We start from the raw sequence: 13,687 nt of genomic DNA, 5'->3' as shown, positions 1-13,687 counted from the left end.
ACCTTGTACATTGGCACCTGCATTATGAAGGAGTAAATTTACTCTGTAACTGAAAACTCACAAACATTGCTGTAGGCCAACACCATATACCACACATTTATTCAAGGCCAATAACAGCCAAATGCTATAGCATTTGAGGGCTTGGAAAGGAGAACAAAATAACAATGAAAATGAAATACTGGCTCTCCAAGTAATTTTGTAACCTTCCATTAGCTCTCATATGAACAAAAAACATATACTGCTATTGCTTTGTTTACTTAATTTTTTTTTTTTTCAGATGGAGTCTTGCTCTGTCACCCAGGCAGGAGTGCGATGGTATGATCTTGGCTCACTGCAACCTCCGCCTCCCAGGTTCAAGCAATTCTCCTGCCTCAGCCTCCTGAGTAGCTGGGACTACAGGCGCATACCACCACACACAGTTAATTTTTGTATTTTTAGTAGAGATGGAATTTCACCATGTCAGCCAGGATGATCTCAATCTCCTGACCTCGTGATCCACCCTCCTGAGCCTCCTAAAGTGCTGGAATTACAGGCGTGAGCCACCGTGCCCGGCTCTTGCTTAATAGTTTTAAGGATTTTGTTCTGTATTGTTTATAAGTCTCATAATACATGCAAAACAGATATTATCATCCAAATTTTGAAAATAAGGATATTAAAACACTGAGCCCCAAGAATTGACCCCAGATTTATTATTAACAAAGCTCTTCTTCCTTCTATCAAACTAAGCTGTGGAGAAATTAATTTTCATTTGTTTTATGTGCAAGAGCAGCACAAGTAGAGTTTAGGAGAGAGAGAAGAAGGTGACCAACCTTGATAAAGTGATGATCTATATACTTTATAATTCTTTTTACTGGAACTCTTCAGCTCAATTTTTTTTTTTTTTTTTTTTTTTTTTTTTCTGAGGGTGTGGTATGGGCAATGACAAAAGTCAGCTCCTGGCTTTGGTAAAAATAAATGCACAGATATCCTGCAGCAAAGACTAGTTCGCCGCTTGCTGATATTCACAATACCCTGGGTGTACACTTTCTTTATTCGTCTGAATGTGTATTCTATTTCCTCATGCATATGTAATATTGTAGAACAAAAGTGGCCTTTAGTTAGTTTTGAATTTTTTTTTATTCACCCCATAAACTGGTGTCTGTTTTGTGTACTTCTTTGCATCTTAAAGGTTCCTAATTTATATATTTCAGTTATATTTAAAAATTCTCTCATGCAGATCAATAGATTGACAACATAGGCCAATGACATAAGCAGTTTTGCTAGTCATGTATAGTATGTATGATTCCCTTACTTAAACTTTAAATAAGTATTGTTATTGCTATTTTATTATTAGTAGTAGTAGTAGTAAGTAGTATCCATTAAATCATGAGAAGTCTAGACCCATAGTAGCACATATTTGCAATAAGGGTACAAAGTAGGAAGATTGATGAGGAGGAGAAACAGATGGCTGCCTGCAAAACCTCATTTTTAGTGTCATTGGGAAGCCACCTGCTAAAAATATGCCTTTCACTAGCCTGCTTCAGTGTGGGTTTTAGAAGTTCAATTTTTTGGTTCATAAGGAATTTATATTCCAAATATTTAAAAATACGTTTGAATTCAGTGAGTTTCTATTATATTAAAGCAATTTAATTAGTGTAAAGGAAGGGAGATTGTTCTTTACAATGGATACCTTATAAGGTAGTGTGTGATCAGTACCCTTTAATCTCTGGGATTTTGTTATTATTGTGGTTTGCTTATTTTTTAAACCACATAGACATCTCTATAAGGAATAACACTTTGTTTAAGAGTTAAAGATTGTTTAGTGTGTATGCACACTTCCCACCTAAAAGGATTGCCTTGTAGTAAATGAAATAAATACTAAGATATGGGTCGTGATATAGATATGATCTAAGAAGACAATGTATCCACAAGAAAAGGATAAAACAATTCTATCTGGGAAGACTAGGCTTGAATTATTTCTGAAGAAAAATGAGATTTCAGCAAGACTTTGAGGAGAAGTTAGTGGGCCACATACTAAAAACTGCACTTAAATTAAAGAAGAATGCACACAAGTTGGTTTACTTCTACCATACTTAGGTGTATCACTTCACCTTTCTGAGACTTAATTTTCTTATTTATATGAAGTGGGGATTAGCATAAATTAGGAATAAAAAGAGCTATGTGTTTGCTCCCCCTGCTTCCTTATGTGTCACTGACAGATATCATTGATGACAAAAACCACTCTACAAATAAGCCTAGATAAAGCCTAGAAATACTTTCCAAAACAGCAGGTAGATGGAGATAACCTTATGGAATCCACAACAGCAACAAAAATAAGTGAGATATTAAGAAAAGTTAACAAAGTTATAGACTACTAGATCTCATCACAAAAATCGATTGTATTTCCATCTTCTAGTGAGGAATATTAGAACATGAAATCAAAGTTATAACAGGTCACCTTGACATAACCCTACATGCTCTACATACTAACTTCTGCTTGGTGTGGCTGGTTTTCAATTTTGCCCATTCTATCAAAAGTAGAGTATTATCTCATTGTAGGTTAAACTTGTATTTCCCTAATGACTAATGAAGTTTAGTATCTTTTAATATTTTAACCCATGCATCTTTTATGATGAAGTGTCCATTGACACCTTTTGTCCATTTTTAAATGGATTTTTGTATTCTTGAGTTTTAAAAACTTTTGTAAATTCTGGATTCAAATATTTTATCAGATATATAGTTAAAAATACTTTATTCCGATACATGGCTTTTTCATTTTCTTAAAGATGCTTATTGAAGAACAGTTATTATTTGAAGTCTGATTTATCAATTTATCCTTTTATATATAATGTTTTTGGGGTCATATCTAAGAAAATTTTGCCTAATTTCATACTACAAAAATTTTTCGGCCGGGCGCGGTGACTCAAGCCTGTAATCCCAGCACTTTGGGAGGCCGAGATGGGCGGATCACGAGGTCAGGAGATCGAGACCATCCTGGCTAACCCGGTGAAACCCCGTCTCTACTAAAAAATACAGAAAACTACCGGCCGAGGTGGTGGGTGCCTGCAGTCCCAGCTACTCGGTAGGCTGAGGCAGGAGAATGGCGTGAACCCGGGAGGCGGAGCTTGCAGTGAGCTGAGATCCGGCCACTGCACTCCAGCCCCCGGGCGACAGAGCGAGACTCCGTCTCAAAAAAAAAAAAAAATTTCTCCCGTGTTTTCTTCTAGAAGTACTAGTTTTAGGTTGTACATTTAGGTTTATAATATATATTTTGCTAATTTTTGTATATGATATGAAGCATAGAATTATGCATATGGGTATTCACATTTTTCATTACAATTTGTTGAAAACATTACTTTTTTCGATAGAATTATCTCTGTAACCTTACCAAAACCCAATTAATTATATATGTATAAATCTGTTTCTCAACTCCATTCTCTTCCCTTAATCCAAGTATCTTAATGTTAATATATTACCTTGATTACAGTAATTTTATGGTAAATTTTAAAGTCTTGTAGTGTAAGTTCTTTAATTTTGTTCTTTTTAAAAGTTGTGCAATCTATTCTATATTCTTTGCATTTCTATATGAATTCTAGAATTAGCTTGTCAGTTTCTACAAAAGAATCCACTCTGATTTTGATTGGGATTACATTGGCTCTATAGTTCAATTAGGAGAAAATTAGCATTGCAATTGTATCAAGTCTTGCTATCCATGAACAATGTATATTATCCTTTTATTTAAGTAATTTAATTTCTCTCAGCAAATTTTTACAGTTTTCCACTTATAGATCAACCACATCTTTTGCTAGATTTATCCTAGGTATTTCATATTTGTGGTGCTATTGTAAATAACAGTATATAATTACAATTTTCAATTGTTCTTTACTAGTTTATGGAAGTAGAAATGTTTTTTACATAATAATCTTACGTTTTACAACATTGTTAAACTCACTGATTTGTTCTAGTAGCCTTTTTGTAGATTAAGTCACATTTTTTCTATGGATGGTCTTGTTATCTGCAAATAAAGACAGTTTTACTTCTTGTTTTACCTGGACATGTGTTACTTCTTTTTCTTAACTGACTGTGCCAACTAAAACCTTCAGTGTATGTTAAATAGAGCTATTGACAGCAGACTTCTTTCCCTCATTTTTGACTTAAACAAGTTGATTAACTGTCTCCTTACTTGCAATGTTTTCAATGAAAAATTTGCCAGCTTTCTCTTTTTCTTTATACAAACTGTTTATTTTTTCATTTGATTACCTAAAAATTATATCACTAGTTTTAAAAAATATGATATAATTATGATGTTCCTTGCTATAGTTATCTTCATTTTTCTTACGCTTAGGGTTCACTGAGCTTCTTGGATTTATAACTTTATAACTTTTATCAAATTTGTAAAATTTTCTGCCACTGTGTCACACACACACACACACACACACACACACACACACATAATTTTATGTTTATGTTTTCCCCTCCCTTTATTCTCCTTCAGGGATTCTAACTAAATGCGTTGTTAGACTGCTTTAAGTTGTCCAACTGCTTATTGTTTCTCTGGTTATTTTTCCTTATTCTTGTTTCTCTGTATGTTTTATTTTGGGAAGTTTCCATTGTTAAGCCTTCATATTCAAAGGTTGTATTTTTTCTGCAATGTCTAATCTGCCATTAATTTCATGTAGTATATTGTATCTCCAACATTGTAATTTCTATTCCTGGAAGTTTGATTTGTTTCTTCAATGTATTTTTTATGTCTCTCTTTTTTTTTTTTTTTTTTGGAGACAGAGTCTCGCTCTGTTGCCCAGGCTGGAGTGCAGTGGCACGATCTCGGCTCACTGCAACCTCTGCCTCCTGGGTTCAAGCAATTCTCCTGTCTTAGCCTCCCCGGTAGATGGGACTACAGGTGCACGCCACCACATCTGGCTAATCTTTGTATTTTCAGTAGAGATGGGATTTCACCATACGGGTCAGTCTGGTCTCAAACTTCTGACCTCAAATGATCTACCAGCCTCAGCCTCCGAAAGTGCTGTGATTACAGGCATGAGCCACCGCACCCGGCCTATTTTGTATGTCTCTACTTATATCATGTTCAGTCTTTTTTCTAGCTTAAGAACATTTGGAATACAGTTGTCTGTTTTAATTTCATTGTCTACAAATTCTATCATCTCTGTCATTTCCGGTTACCTTTCCACTAACATTTCTTCTTATTGTGAGCCATAATTTACTGCTTCTTTGCACTTCTAGTAATTTTTTTTAGATGCAAGTCCTTGTGAGTTTTGCCTCTTTGGAATGCTGAATATATTTTGTATTGCTAAAAATATTAACTCTTTTCTGCTATATGGTTACTTGGAAACAGTTCGATACTTCTGGGTTTTGCTTTTATGATTTGTTAGGAGAGGGCAGAGTCACTTTTATTCCAGGTTTAAGTTTTTCTACTACTAAGGCAAGACCTTTTTAGTAGCCCAACTAATTTATTGTGAATTGTCAGGTCTCTACTCTGATTGTTGAAAACAGGTTCTATTCCTGTCTTTTGTGAGAGCTGGTCATTGTTCTTTCTAATTTTTTCAGATGGTTCTTTCTCTGACCTTGGGTAGTTTTATGGTGCTGATCAGTACTTAACTAAATACTTGAAGAGAATCTTGTAGAGATCTCTGTCCTTATCCCTGTGTAGTTTTCTTCTCTCTGGCACTTTATCCTGTTAACTCTCACCACCCTTGCTTCCACAGAATGCTGGCTCCATCTTTTTGGCTCACTGAGTGACTCTGCCTAAGTTCTCCACCCTTTAATGTAAATTATGTGCTATTAGAGGAATTAAGCAATGGAAATTTATAAGATTTCTCTCATTTTTTTCCTATATCTTATAAATTACTGTCCTTTGTTGCCTAATGTCCAATAATTTGAAAGCCATTTTTATACATTTTGTCTGTTTTATACATTGTTTTTGTTTGGGGATAATAGTTCCTGATAATCTATCTTGACCAGAAATTTAAGTTTCACATTATTGATTATTACTGTTTTAACTGACCACCTTAACATAAAGGCTTTTGTTAAGAGGAAGTAGAGATGTGAATAAATCTAAGGAAGAGGAGAACCTTACAGAGGAAGTAAAAAAGGCTAAGAATAAACTTTTACATTTAAAGAATAGCAAGAGGGCTGATGTTGAAGAGGGCCAAACCTGAGTGAATGAGGGGAGAGAATGACGAGAGAGATTTTCACAGAGTTAAGAAGGAGGCAGGTGATATACAACTGTCTCAGAACTTAGAGTACTTTTCTTCTTATTATTCCATATTATGGTTCTGATCAGGAGAGTGAACTGTTTGTATATACATTTTTAAAAGATGACCTGAAATTTTATTTGGAAAATTGACTTTAGGAAGAAATCATAGAAATAGAGAAGTTAATTCAGGAATTATAATAATCTAGATGAGGGAAGATGGTAGATTAATGTGTTAACAAGTAGAAAGGGTGAGTAGTGGTCAAATTCACAATGTGATTTAAAGATAGAGATCACAAGAGTTTACATGAATTGGAAGTCAACCATGAGAAAAATAGATTGAGCAACTCCTGGGTTTTGGGCTGATGCTATGCTGTTTCATCTGTTCAAATGCAGATTAGAAGAGAAGTCATTTTGAAAGTGAAGTAAGGCAAGAGTTTAATTTTGGGCATGTTCAGTTTTAAATTACAATTACACATCGAAGTAGAAATTTAAGTGGCCACTTGGAAAGGCTAGTCTTCTACAAATTAATCTTGTGTTGTAGCAGTGAAAACTCACCTCATCCAGCAAGTTGTTCATGACTTCTTCCTCCCTCTAGTGTTTGCCATGTCTCCTCAGAAGTTTTCACTGGGATTTAGTCTCCGGATGCAAGGCACACTATAATTCTCCACCATACTCCTCTCTGCAATTCATTATATAGTTCTCAGTTCTTTTATCCTCTAAGAAAAAATCCTCATATTAACTACTTAAAAAATAAGTTATTTTAAGGGATTATATAGTCAGCACCATTATTTTTCAGATAATAAAATTACACAACCACTTCCACCAAAACCCCAAGTACTGAAATGAGGCTTTACGGTAAGAAGGAAAATTTGATTTCTTTATGGAAATACTTAGAATCCCAGAAACAAAGATGGAAATAAGCAGTGTCCCCTCAGGGTCATGTTCACAGTTTTCTTCATATTATTTGCCTCTTATTTCTTCATAACTTTGAAGTAAGTAAAACTTTATTTGAGAAACTGAGTAATTCAAGTGTAGGGTTCTACTCTACCCCCTTTATATCACTGTACTAGATATTTTACAAGCTAAAAACAAAGAGCTTAATACTTAAGAAATATTAAAAAATATTCTGGAAAACAATGAGAATGAAGAATTTGTTGCTGCCCAGTCCTGGTGAGAGACTTGAATATTAATATTAATAATAGCAATAATAATTATATTCCACCTGGTGCTATTTTGTGTCTTTCTATCATATTCACACCAATGAGCACATTCTATCATTCTAAAACCAATGGTCTAATTTTTTGGATATTCTCATCTTATATTCTCCATTAAAATGCACTAAAATAATTAATATTGCCTATCACTTGCTAGTCTTAAACTGAGAAAAAAGGAAATGTTTATCCCAAAGTAGTATAACTGTAAGAACTGGCAGCTGATTTCAGATTAAAAAATCATAATTCCAGGCTAAGTCTAAATAAGTTGTTAAAGAGTTAAAATATACACGTCATAAGGTGAATTAGTTTGACATGATTTGGTAACATGATGTGGGCATCCAGATGGCTCATAAAAATGTTTATTTATTTATATGCCAGTGTTACTCAGCAGAAAGTTAGTTTGCTATCTGAAGTGTCAGTTCCCTCAATTCAGGCAATATTTTCCCTGATTATATTTTGCCCACTTCTGTACCCACTAACCTTCTCACTTTCATTCCCAGTCCCAATTCAATCCATGCTTCAGCAGAGAATGTGAGCAGCTTCAGTTCTCTTTTTGCTTCATTGTGTATTTGAAGTGGGTTGAGTTGGGAGACTAATTATTAAACTGCTCTGCCTGTTGGCATCAAAAGGAGCTTATGTTTGTATTGGTCTGATTAGAGACCTGTTTTCTTATTCTCAGGTGAACTAAGGATATTTATTTCCTCTAAGTGAGTGGTACTTAACACAAAAACATAGAGCTGATAAGAATTAACGAAAAGAAACTTTTAACACTGTTTCTCATTCTCTATAAATCCAGTGGTTTGAAAGAGGTAGATTTTTCATCCAAAGGAAAGTAAAGGATTTTAGTTTCTCGTGCTCTAGAATATCGATATGGCCTTATATGCTGCTGCTAACAAAGGGGCATGCTTCAGGAAGCCCGTGCCCATGACGAGCTAGACTTCTAAGTTTCTTCCACATCTTTAGAAAACACCGTAGCATCATTGTGGGTCTAACCATGACTTTTAATGGCCATATGCTTCAATACTCTACATTAAACCTGCACTACCTTCAACTTGGCCGGCTCCTCCTTTAATCTGCTCATCTTGCTTTGAGTATAGAGCTGTGTTACTCTGATTCAAAGAAACACTCTAAAATATAGCATGTGATGGACATTGAGATTACTTTCCAGCACCCATTTCACCCATGCCAATGATTCACCTATCCAGAAAAATGTTCATGTGACACAATTCTGATCATGGAGGAAAGTCACTTGGGTGGGGATTAGTCTGGTGAAAGTCTCCCCACTCCCAAGAAAGATGAAAAAAGACCACCCTACCCCTTCCTATGGATGTTGACCTCTCTGAATATAATTCTATAAGGGCTGTAGCCATCTTGCCACACAGGTTGAAGATGCAACCTCTCATATGGTAACTAAAAATACAGAAACAATCGTCTTTAATGATCTTCCCTGTTGGGCCCCAGATTACACTGTTTTGGAGTTCAATATCTGTGGTATTCCAGTTATGTTAGATGAAACTTTTTTTTTTTTCTTATGATGGAGTCTCGCCCTCTCACCCAAGCTGGAGTGCAATGGCACGATCTCAGCTCACTGCAACCTCCACCTCCTAGGTTCAAACAATCCCAGCCTCCAAAGTATCTGGGATTACAGGCACCTGCCACCATGCCCAGCTAATTTTTGTATTTTTAATAGAGGCAGGATTTCACCCTGTTGGCCAGGCTGGTTTCGAACTGCTGACCTTGTGATCTGCCTGCCTCGGCCTCCTAAAGTGCTGAGATTACAGGTGTGAGCCACTGTGCCCAGCCTAGATGATACTTTTAAAATTATTTTCTATCATTTTAAAGTGAGATTTTAATGGATATGGACAAATTAATTCTGACACATGATATGAAGGGTTTTAATTAATGCCACTGTCCATGACAAATCCTCTCATAATAAAGTCAAGGGTTTTTAATAGATGACTTAGTAGAAAACATCAGTATGAAGAAAAGCTGTTCTTCCTCTTAATATACGAAGGGTTATCAATTTCTAAAATTAATTCTTTATTTGCCTGATCTCCATGTAACTTTTCCCTGTAATACCAATAGCTATATTCTTCTGAAAGTGAGAGTCTGTATCTTTAGATTGGAATGAACGAAGAGTTATCAAATTGAATATTCATCATGCACTCTAAAGAATTATACCTAATCTCACTTTTTTTCTGATTTTGAAAATAACAGTCAGAATAAATAAAATGATATCATGACATTTTGTTAATGGATTTGGTCTCCAAAAGTTGTTGAATAAACTGAAGCAATGGCTGTAAAAAAGGAATTCAGATCAATTCCTTGGTGTCTAACACTTTTCTGAATGCAGCTGCTCTTGTATCTGCCTGAGCTTGCTGGGGCTCTGGGGAACCCTGCTGAAAACCTACTTACCAAAATAGAAATTAGGACATTGTAATCACCCTCAGGATCAAAATGCGGAAAAGGAAATAGTTGGAAATGGGAAAGTTTTTAAGCCTTTCTTATTTTACTTTCTAACAGATAATTTTGGCATTTTTGTTTTAATGGATATAGTTATTAATAGAAATATAAGTATGCCTTCTTATGAAATAGTGCATTATATTTCTTAATAAAGATTTAATATCCTATGTAAAACATTTGCTATATGCCCTCTCTATTAATCTGAGACATTATATCATACACTATGAAATTTATATCTTGAGATGGCATATGTTATATCACATGATGTTATATGGTATATCATTTATGGCACCTCATTAGGGTGAGAAAACTGAGTTCACATTATTTTTCTCTGTTATATGAGGAAAGACCTCTTGTGAATCTCATTTCTCTATCTCTAAAAGAAGGGTAATATTTGACTTACCTTATAGAGCTGTTGAAAGAATCACATAAGGTACTATAAGAATAAAACCACTTTGTAAGTTTTAAAAATAAAATGCAGTTATGTTTCTAGCACAATGCCAAGTTTGACTGAAACATAAACATTCTATTTAATGCATAAAATAAATATGATGTCTATTTTATAAATGGAGCATTGCATGTGAAATAAACATCATATAGTAACCAGAAGTGATACAGAAGAGTGACTAGCTACAGTGGCCAAGGGAGCACTTATGTCACCCATCCCCCAGCCCCAGGTAGTGCAGATCAAAGCTCTGAGAGAGACTTCTTCCTTGGGCTTGAAAAGAGGAGAGGGGAGAGTAAAGAAAACTCTTGCAACTTTGAGACCAGCTTAGACACAGTAGGATAGGACAACAGGCAGAGTCCCGAGCCTCCCATTCTAGGCCCTAGTTCCCAGATGGATGACATTTCCAGACATACCCTGGGCCAGAAGGGAACCCACTTCCTTGAAGGGAAGGACACAGTTTTGGCAGGATGCATCATTTGCCGATTAAAGAACCCTTGGGTCTTGAACAAACATCAACAGTAGCCAGACAGTGCTTGCCACAGGGCTTGGGTGAGACTGAGTGCCATGTTCATTTCATGTCTGACCAAGCACAGTTCCAGTGATTGTGGCACAGGAGCGCTTGTGTTACTCTTTACTCCAGTTCAAGGCAGCTCAGCATGGAGAGAAACACTCCACTTGTCTGGGGGAAATTAAGAGAAGAGAACAAGAGTCTCTTCTTGGTAATCCAAATAATTCTCTCAGATCATACCCAAGACCACCAAGGCAGAATACAGCAAGTGTCACAGCATTACTGGTCTTGGGATACCCCTGATGCAGATATGACTTACCCAGATGCAGATATGACTTATACAGATAACAACACCCAGGTAACTTCAAATACCTGGAAAGCCATCTCAAGCAGGAAGGGTAAAAACAAGCCTAGACCGTGAAGACTACAATAAATACCTGACGTTTTGGTGCCCAGATATCAACAAACATCCACAAACGTAAAGACTATCCAGGAAAACAGGACCTCATCAAACAAACTATACAAGGTGCCAGTCAGTGACCAATCACAAAGGGACAGAGATATGTGACTTTCCAGAAAGAGAATTCAAAATATCTAGGTTGAGGAAGCTCAACAAAATTCAAGATAATGCAAAAAAGGAATTCAGAATCCTATCAGAGAAATTTACCAAAGACATAGAAATAATTATTTTTAAATCAAGCAGAAATTCTGAAATTGAACAACTAAACTGACATACTGAAGAATGCACCAGGGTCTTTCAATAACAGAATTGATAAGGGAGAAGAAAGAAGTAGTGAGCTTGAATATAGGCTAACTGAAAATACAGTCAGAAGAAATAAAAAAAAATTAAGCAGGCTTATAAGATCTAGAAAATAGCTCCAAAAGGCAAATCTAAAGAGTCCTGAAGAGAAGATATCTGTCTCTCTCTCTCTCTCTCTCTATATATATATATGTACATACATAGATATACACACACATACATATATATATAAATATATATATACACACACACACACATATATATATCACATTTATAAAGCTACAAAGAAAATACCTAGGCATTGCTATTTATATATGTAAAAGAAAGGAACTCAGTATATTGAAGAGATATCCTCACTCCCATGTGTATTGTAGCACTATTCACAGTAGCCAAGATTTGGAAGCAATCTAAGTGTCTACCAACAGATGAATGGATGAAGAAAATATGGTACTTACACACAATGAAATACTCTTCAGCTATTAAAAAAAAAAAAATTAAGAGTCTGTGATTTGCAGTAGCATGGATGGAACTGTAGGACATTATGTTAAGTAAAATAAGCCAGGCACAGAAAGGCTAATTTTATATGTTTTCACTAATTTGTGGTAGCTAAATTTAAAACAATTGAACTCATGTAGACAGAATGATGGTTGCCATAGGCTGGGAAGAGTGGTTGCAGGGGGAAGTAGGGTCGGTTAATGGGTACAAAAACAGTTAGAATGAATAAGACCTAAGTTTTGATAGCACAACAGAATGATTACAGTCAACAGTAATTTATTGTGCATTTAAAAATAACTAAAAGAGTATAATTGGATTATTTGTAACACAAAAAAAGGATAAATATTTGAAGTGATGAATACTTATTCTGATGTGATTATTATACACTGTATACCTGTCTCACAATATCTCTACATACTCCATAAATATATGCACCTACTCTGTATGCATAAAATAGGAAAAAAATGATGCAAAAGAGAGAGTAATTTACTCAGTCTATGAGTATAGTAGAGAAGTCATCAAGGACTGAATTGCCTGAGCAGAATTTAGAAGGCAACTAAAAAAAAAATAAAAAAAAAAAACCACACACACACAGTTAACCTTTTCTTCTTTGAGAGCACAGAATGCTAGGTAAAAAAAAATAGAGGTAACAAAGAAAATTCAATGTGCTGAAAACCACGATCAAGTTGGAGTGACCAAAATTTAGCAGTGTTGGGGGTTGGTTGGTACAGTGAGGGTGGGGGTCAAGTTTAATGTAGATTGCGATGAAATATAAATCTAGATGGGACCAAACCAGAAGGTCTATATGTGTGCTGATAAAGGATTGAGCCTCTCCTGTAGGCCTGGTTGTTCATTGGAATGACCCATGACACACTGGAAATTATTATTTACCTCACCTCAGGCCTTTTGAATAAAAATCTTGGCTCTGGTATGGACTGAATGGTGACACTTGGAACTACAACTATACAAGTAACATATCAGTCAGGCTTCAGAACCACTTATCTGGATGAGAGAAAGCCACTGAGGATTTTGAACAGGAAAATAACAGGGTCAGATTTACATTTTTAAAAAATCACACAAGCAGCTGTGTGGACATCAAGTGAAGGGAAATGCAACCTAAGGAATATAATTTAAGGCATGGCAAAAACCCAGGAGCCAGACAAAAAGATGGATAGCAACAAAGAAGCAGACAGCCAGAGTCAAGGAGCCCAAGGTGGTAAGGGAGGGAGCCAAAGGAGAGAGGAAGGAATGAGGTTAGTAGTATGACAGCATTCAAGACAAGGAGGACTCTGTGACCAATAAAAAGAAGGTGGCTTTTCCCTAGAAAAACATGGGAAGTGATTGAAAATCTTAAGCAGGACAGTGAGGTGATCCATAGCTGGGAAATCATATTTGCCCTAATTGCAGAAAGTTTTATTAACAAGTGGCACTTTAGGAAAAAAAATTTTGGCTTAGGGGGAACGTTTCCTTAGCATGGGTACCAATAGGTGAGAGCTAGAGTAACTGGTCTCTGACATCTTGATCAGAACCACAGTTTGTAAAGCATGTTAATTCAGATGACAGAGACAGAGGAGGCAGAAAGGTCTGATTTATAGGAATAAATATA

The 13,687-nt window shown here is 35.7% G+C and overlaps 1 long non-coding RNA gene across 3 annotated transcripts in view; it reads right to left on the bottom strand.

The window, feature by feature from the left end:
* LOC112427584 (uncharacterized) overlaps window positions 1–13,687 on the bottom strand; it is a 123,352-nt gene that overhangs the window by 57,475 nt on the left and 52,190 nt on the right. For 2 of the 3 annotated variants that reach the window (XR_011610765.1, XR_011610767.1), the window contains exon 5: window positions 6,749–6,909. This is a non-coding gene — a long non-coding RNA (uncharacterized lncRNA). Of the gene's footprint in view, window positions 1–3,931; window positions 3,995–6,748; window positions 6,910–13,687 lie in introns of all 3 variants that reach the window. The other variant, XR_011610766.1, reaches the window with a different exon arrangement.

The sequence above is a fragment of the Macaca nemestrina genome, chromosome 12 (assembly GCF_043159975.1).
Source record: "Macaca nemestrina isolate mMacNem1 chromosome 12, mMacNem.hap1, whole genome shotgun sequence".
NCBI classification, from domain to species: Eukaryota; Metazoa; Chordata; class Mammalia; order Primates; family Cercopithecidae; genus Macaca; species Macaca nemestrina.
Note: the sequence above shows the minus strand (reverse complement) of the source record. Positions and strands in the feature narration are given on the sequence as shown.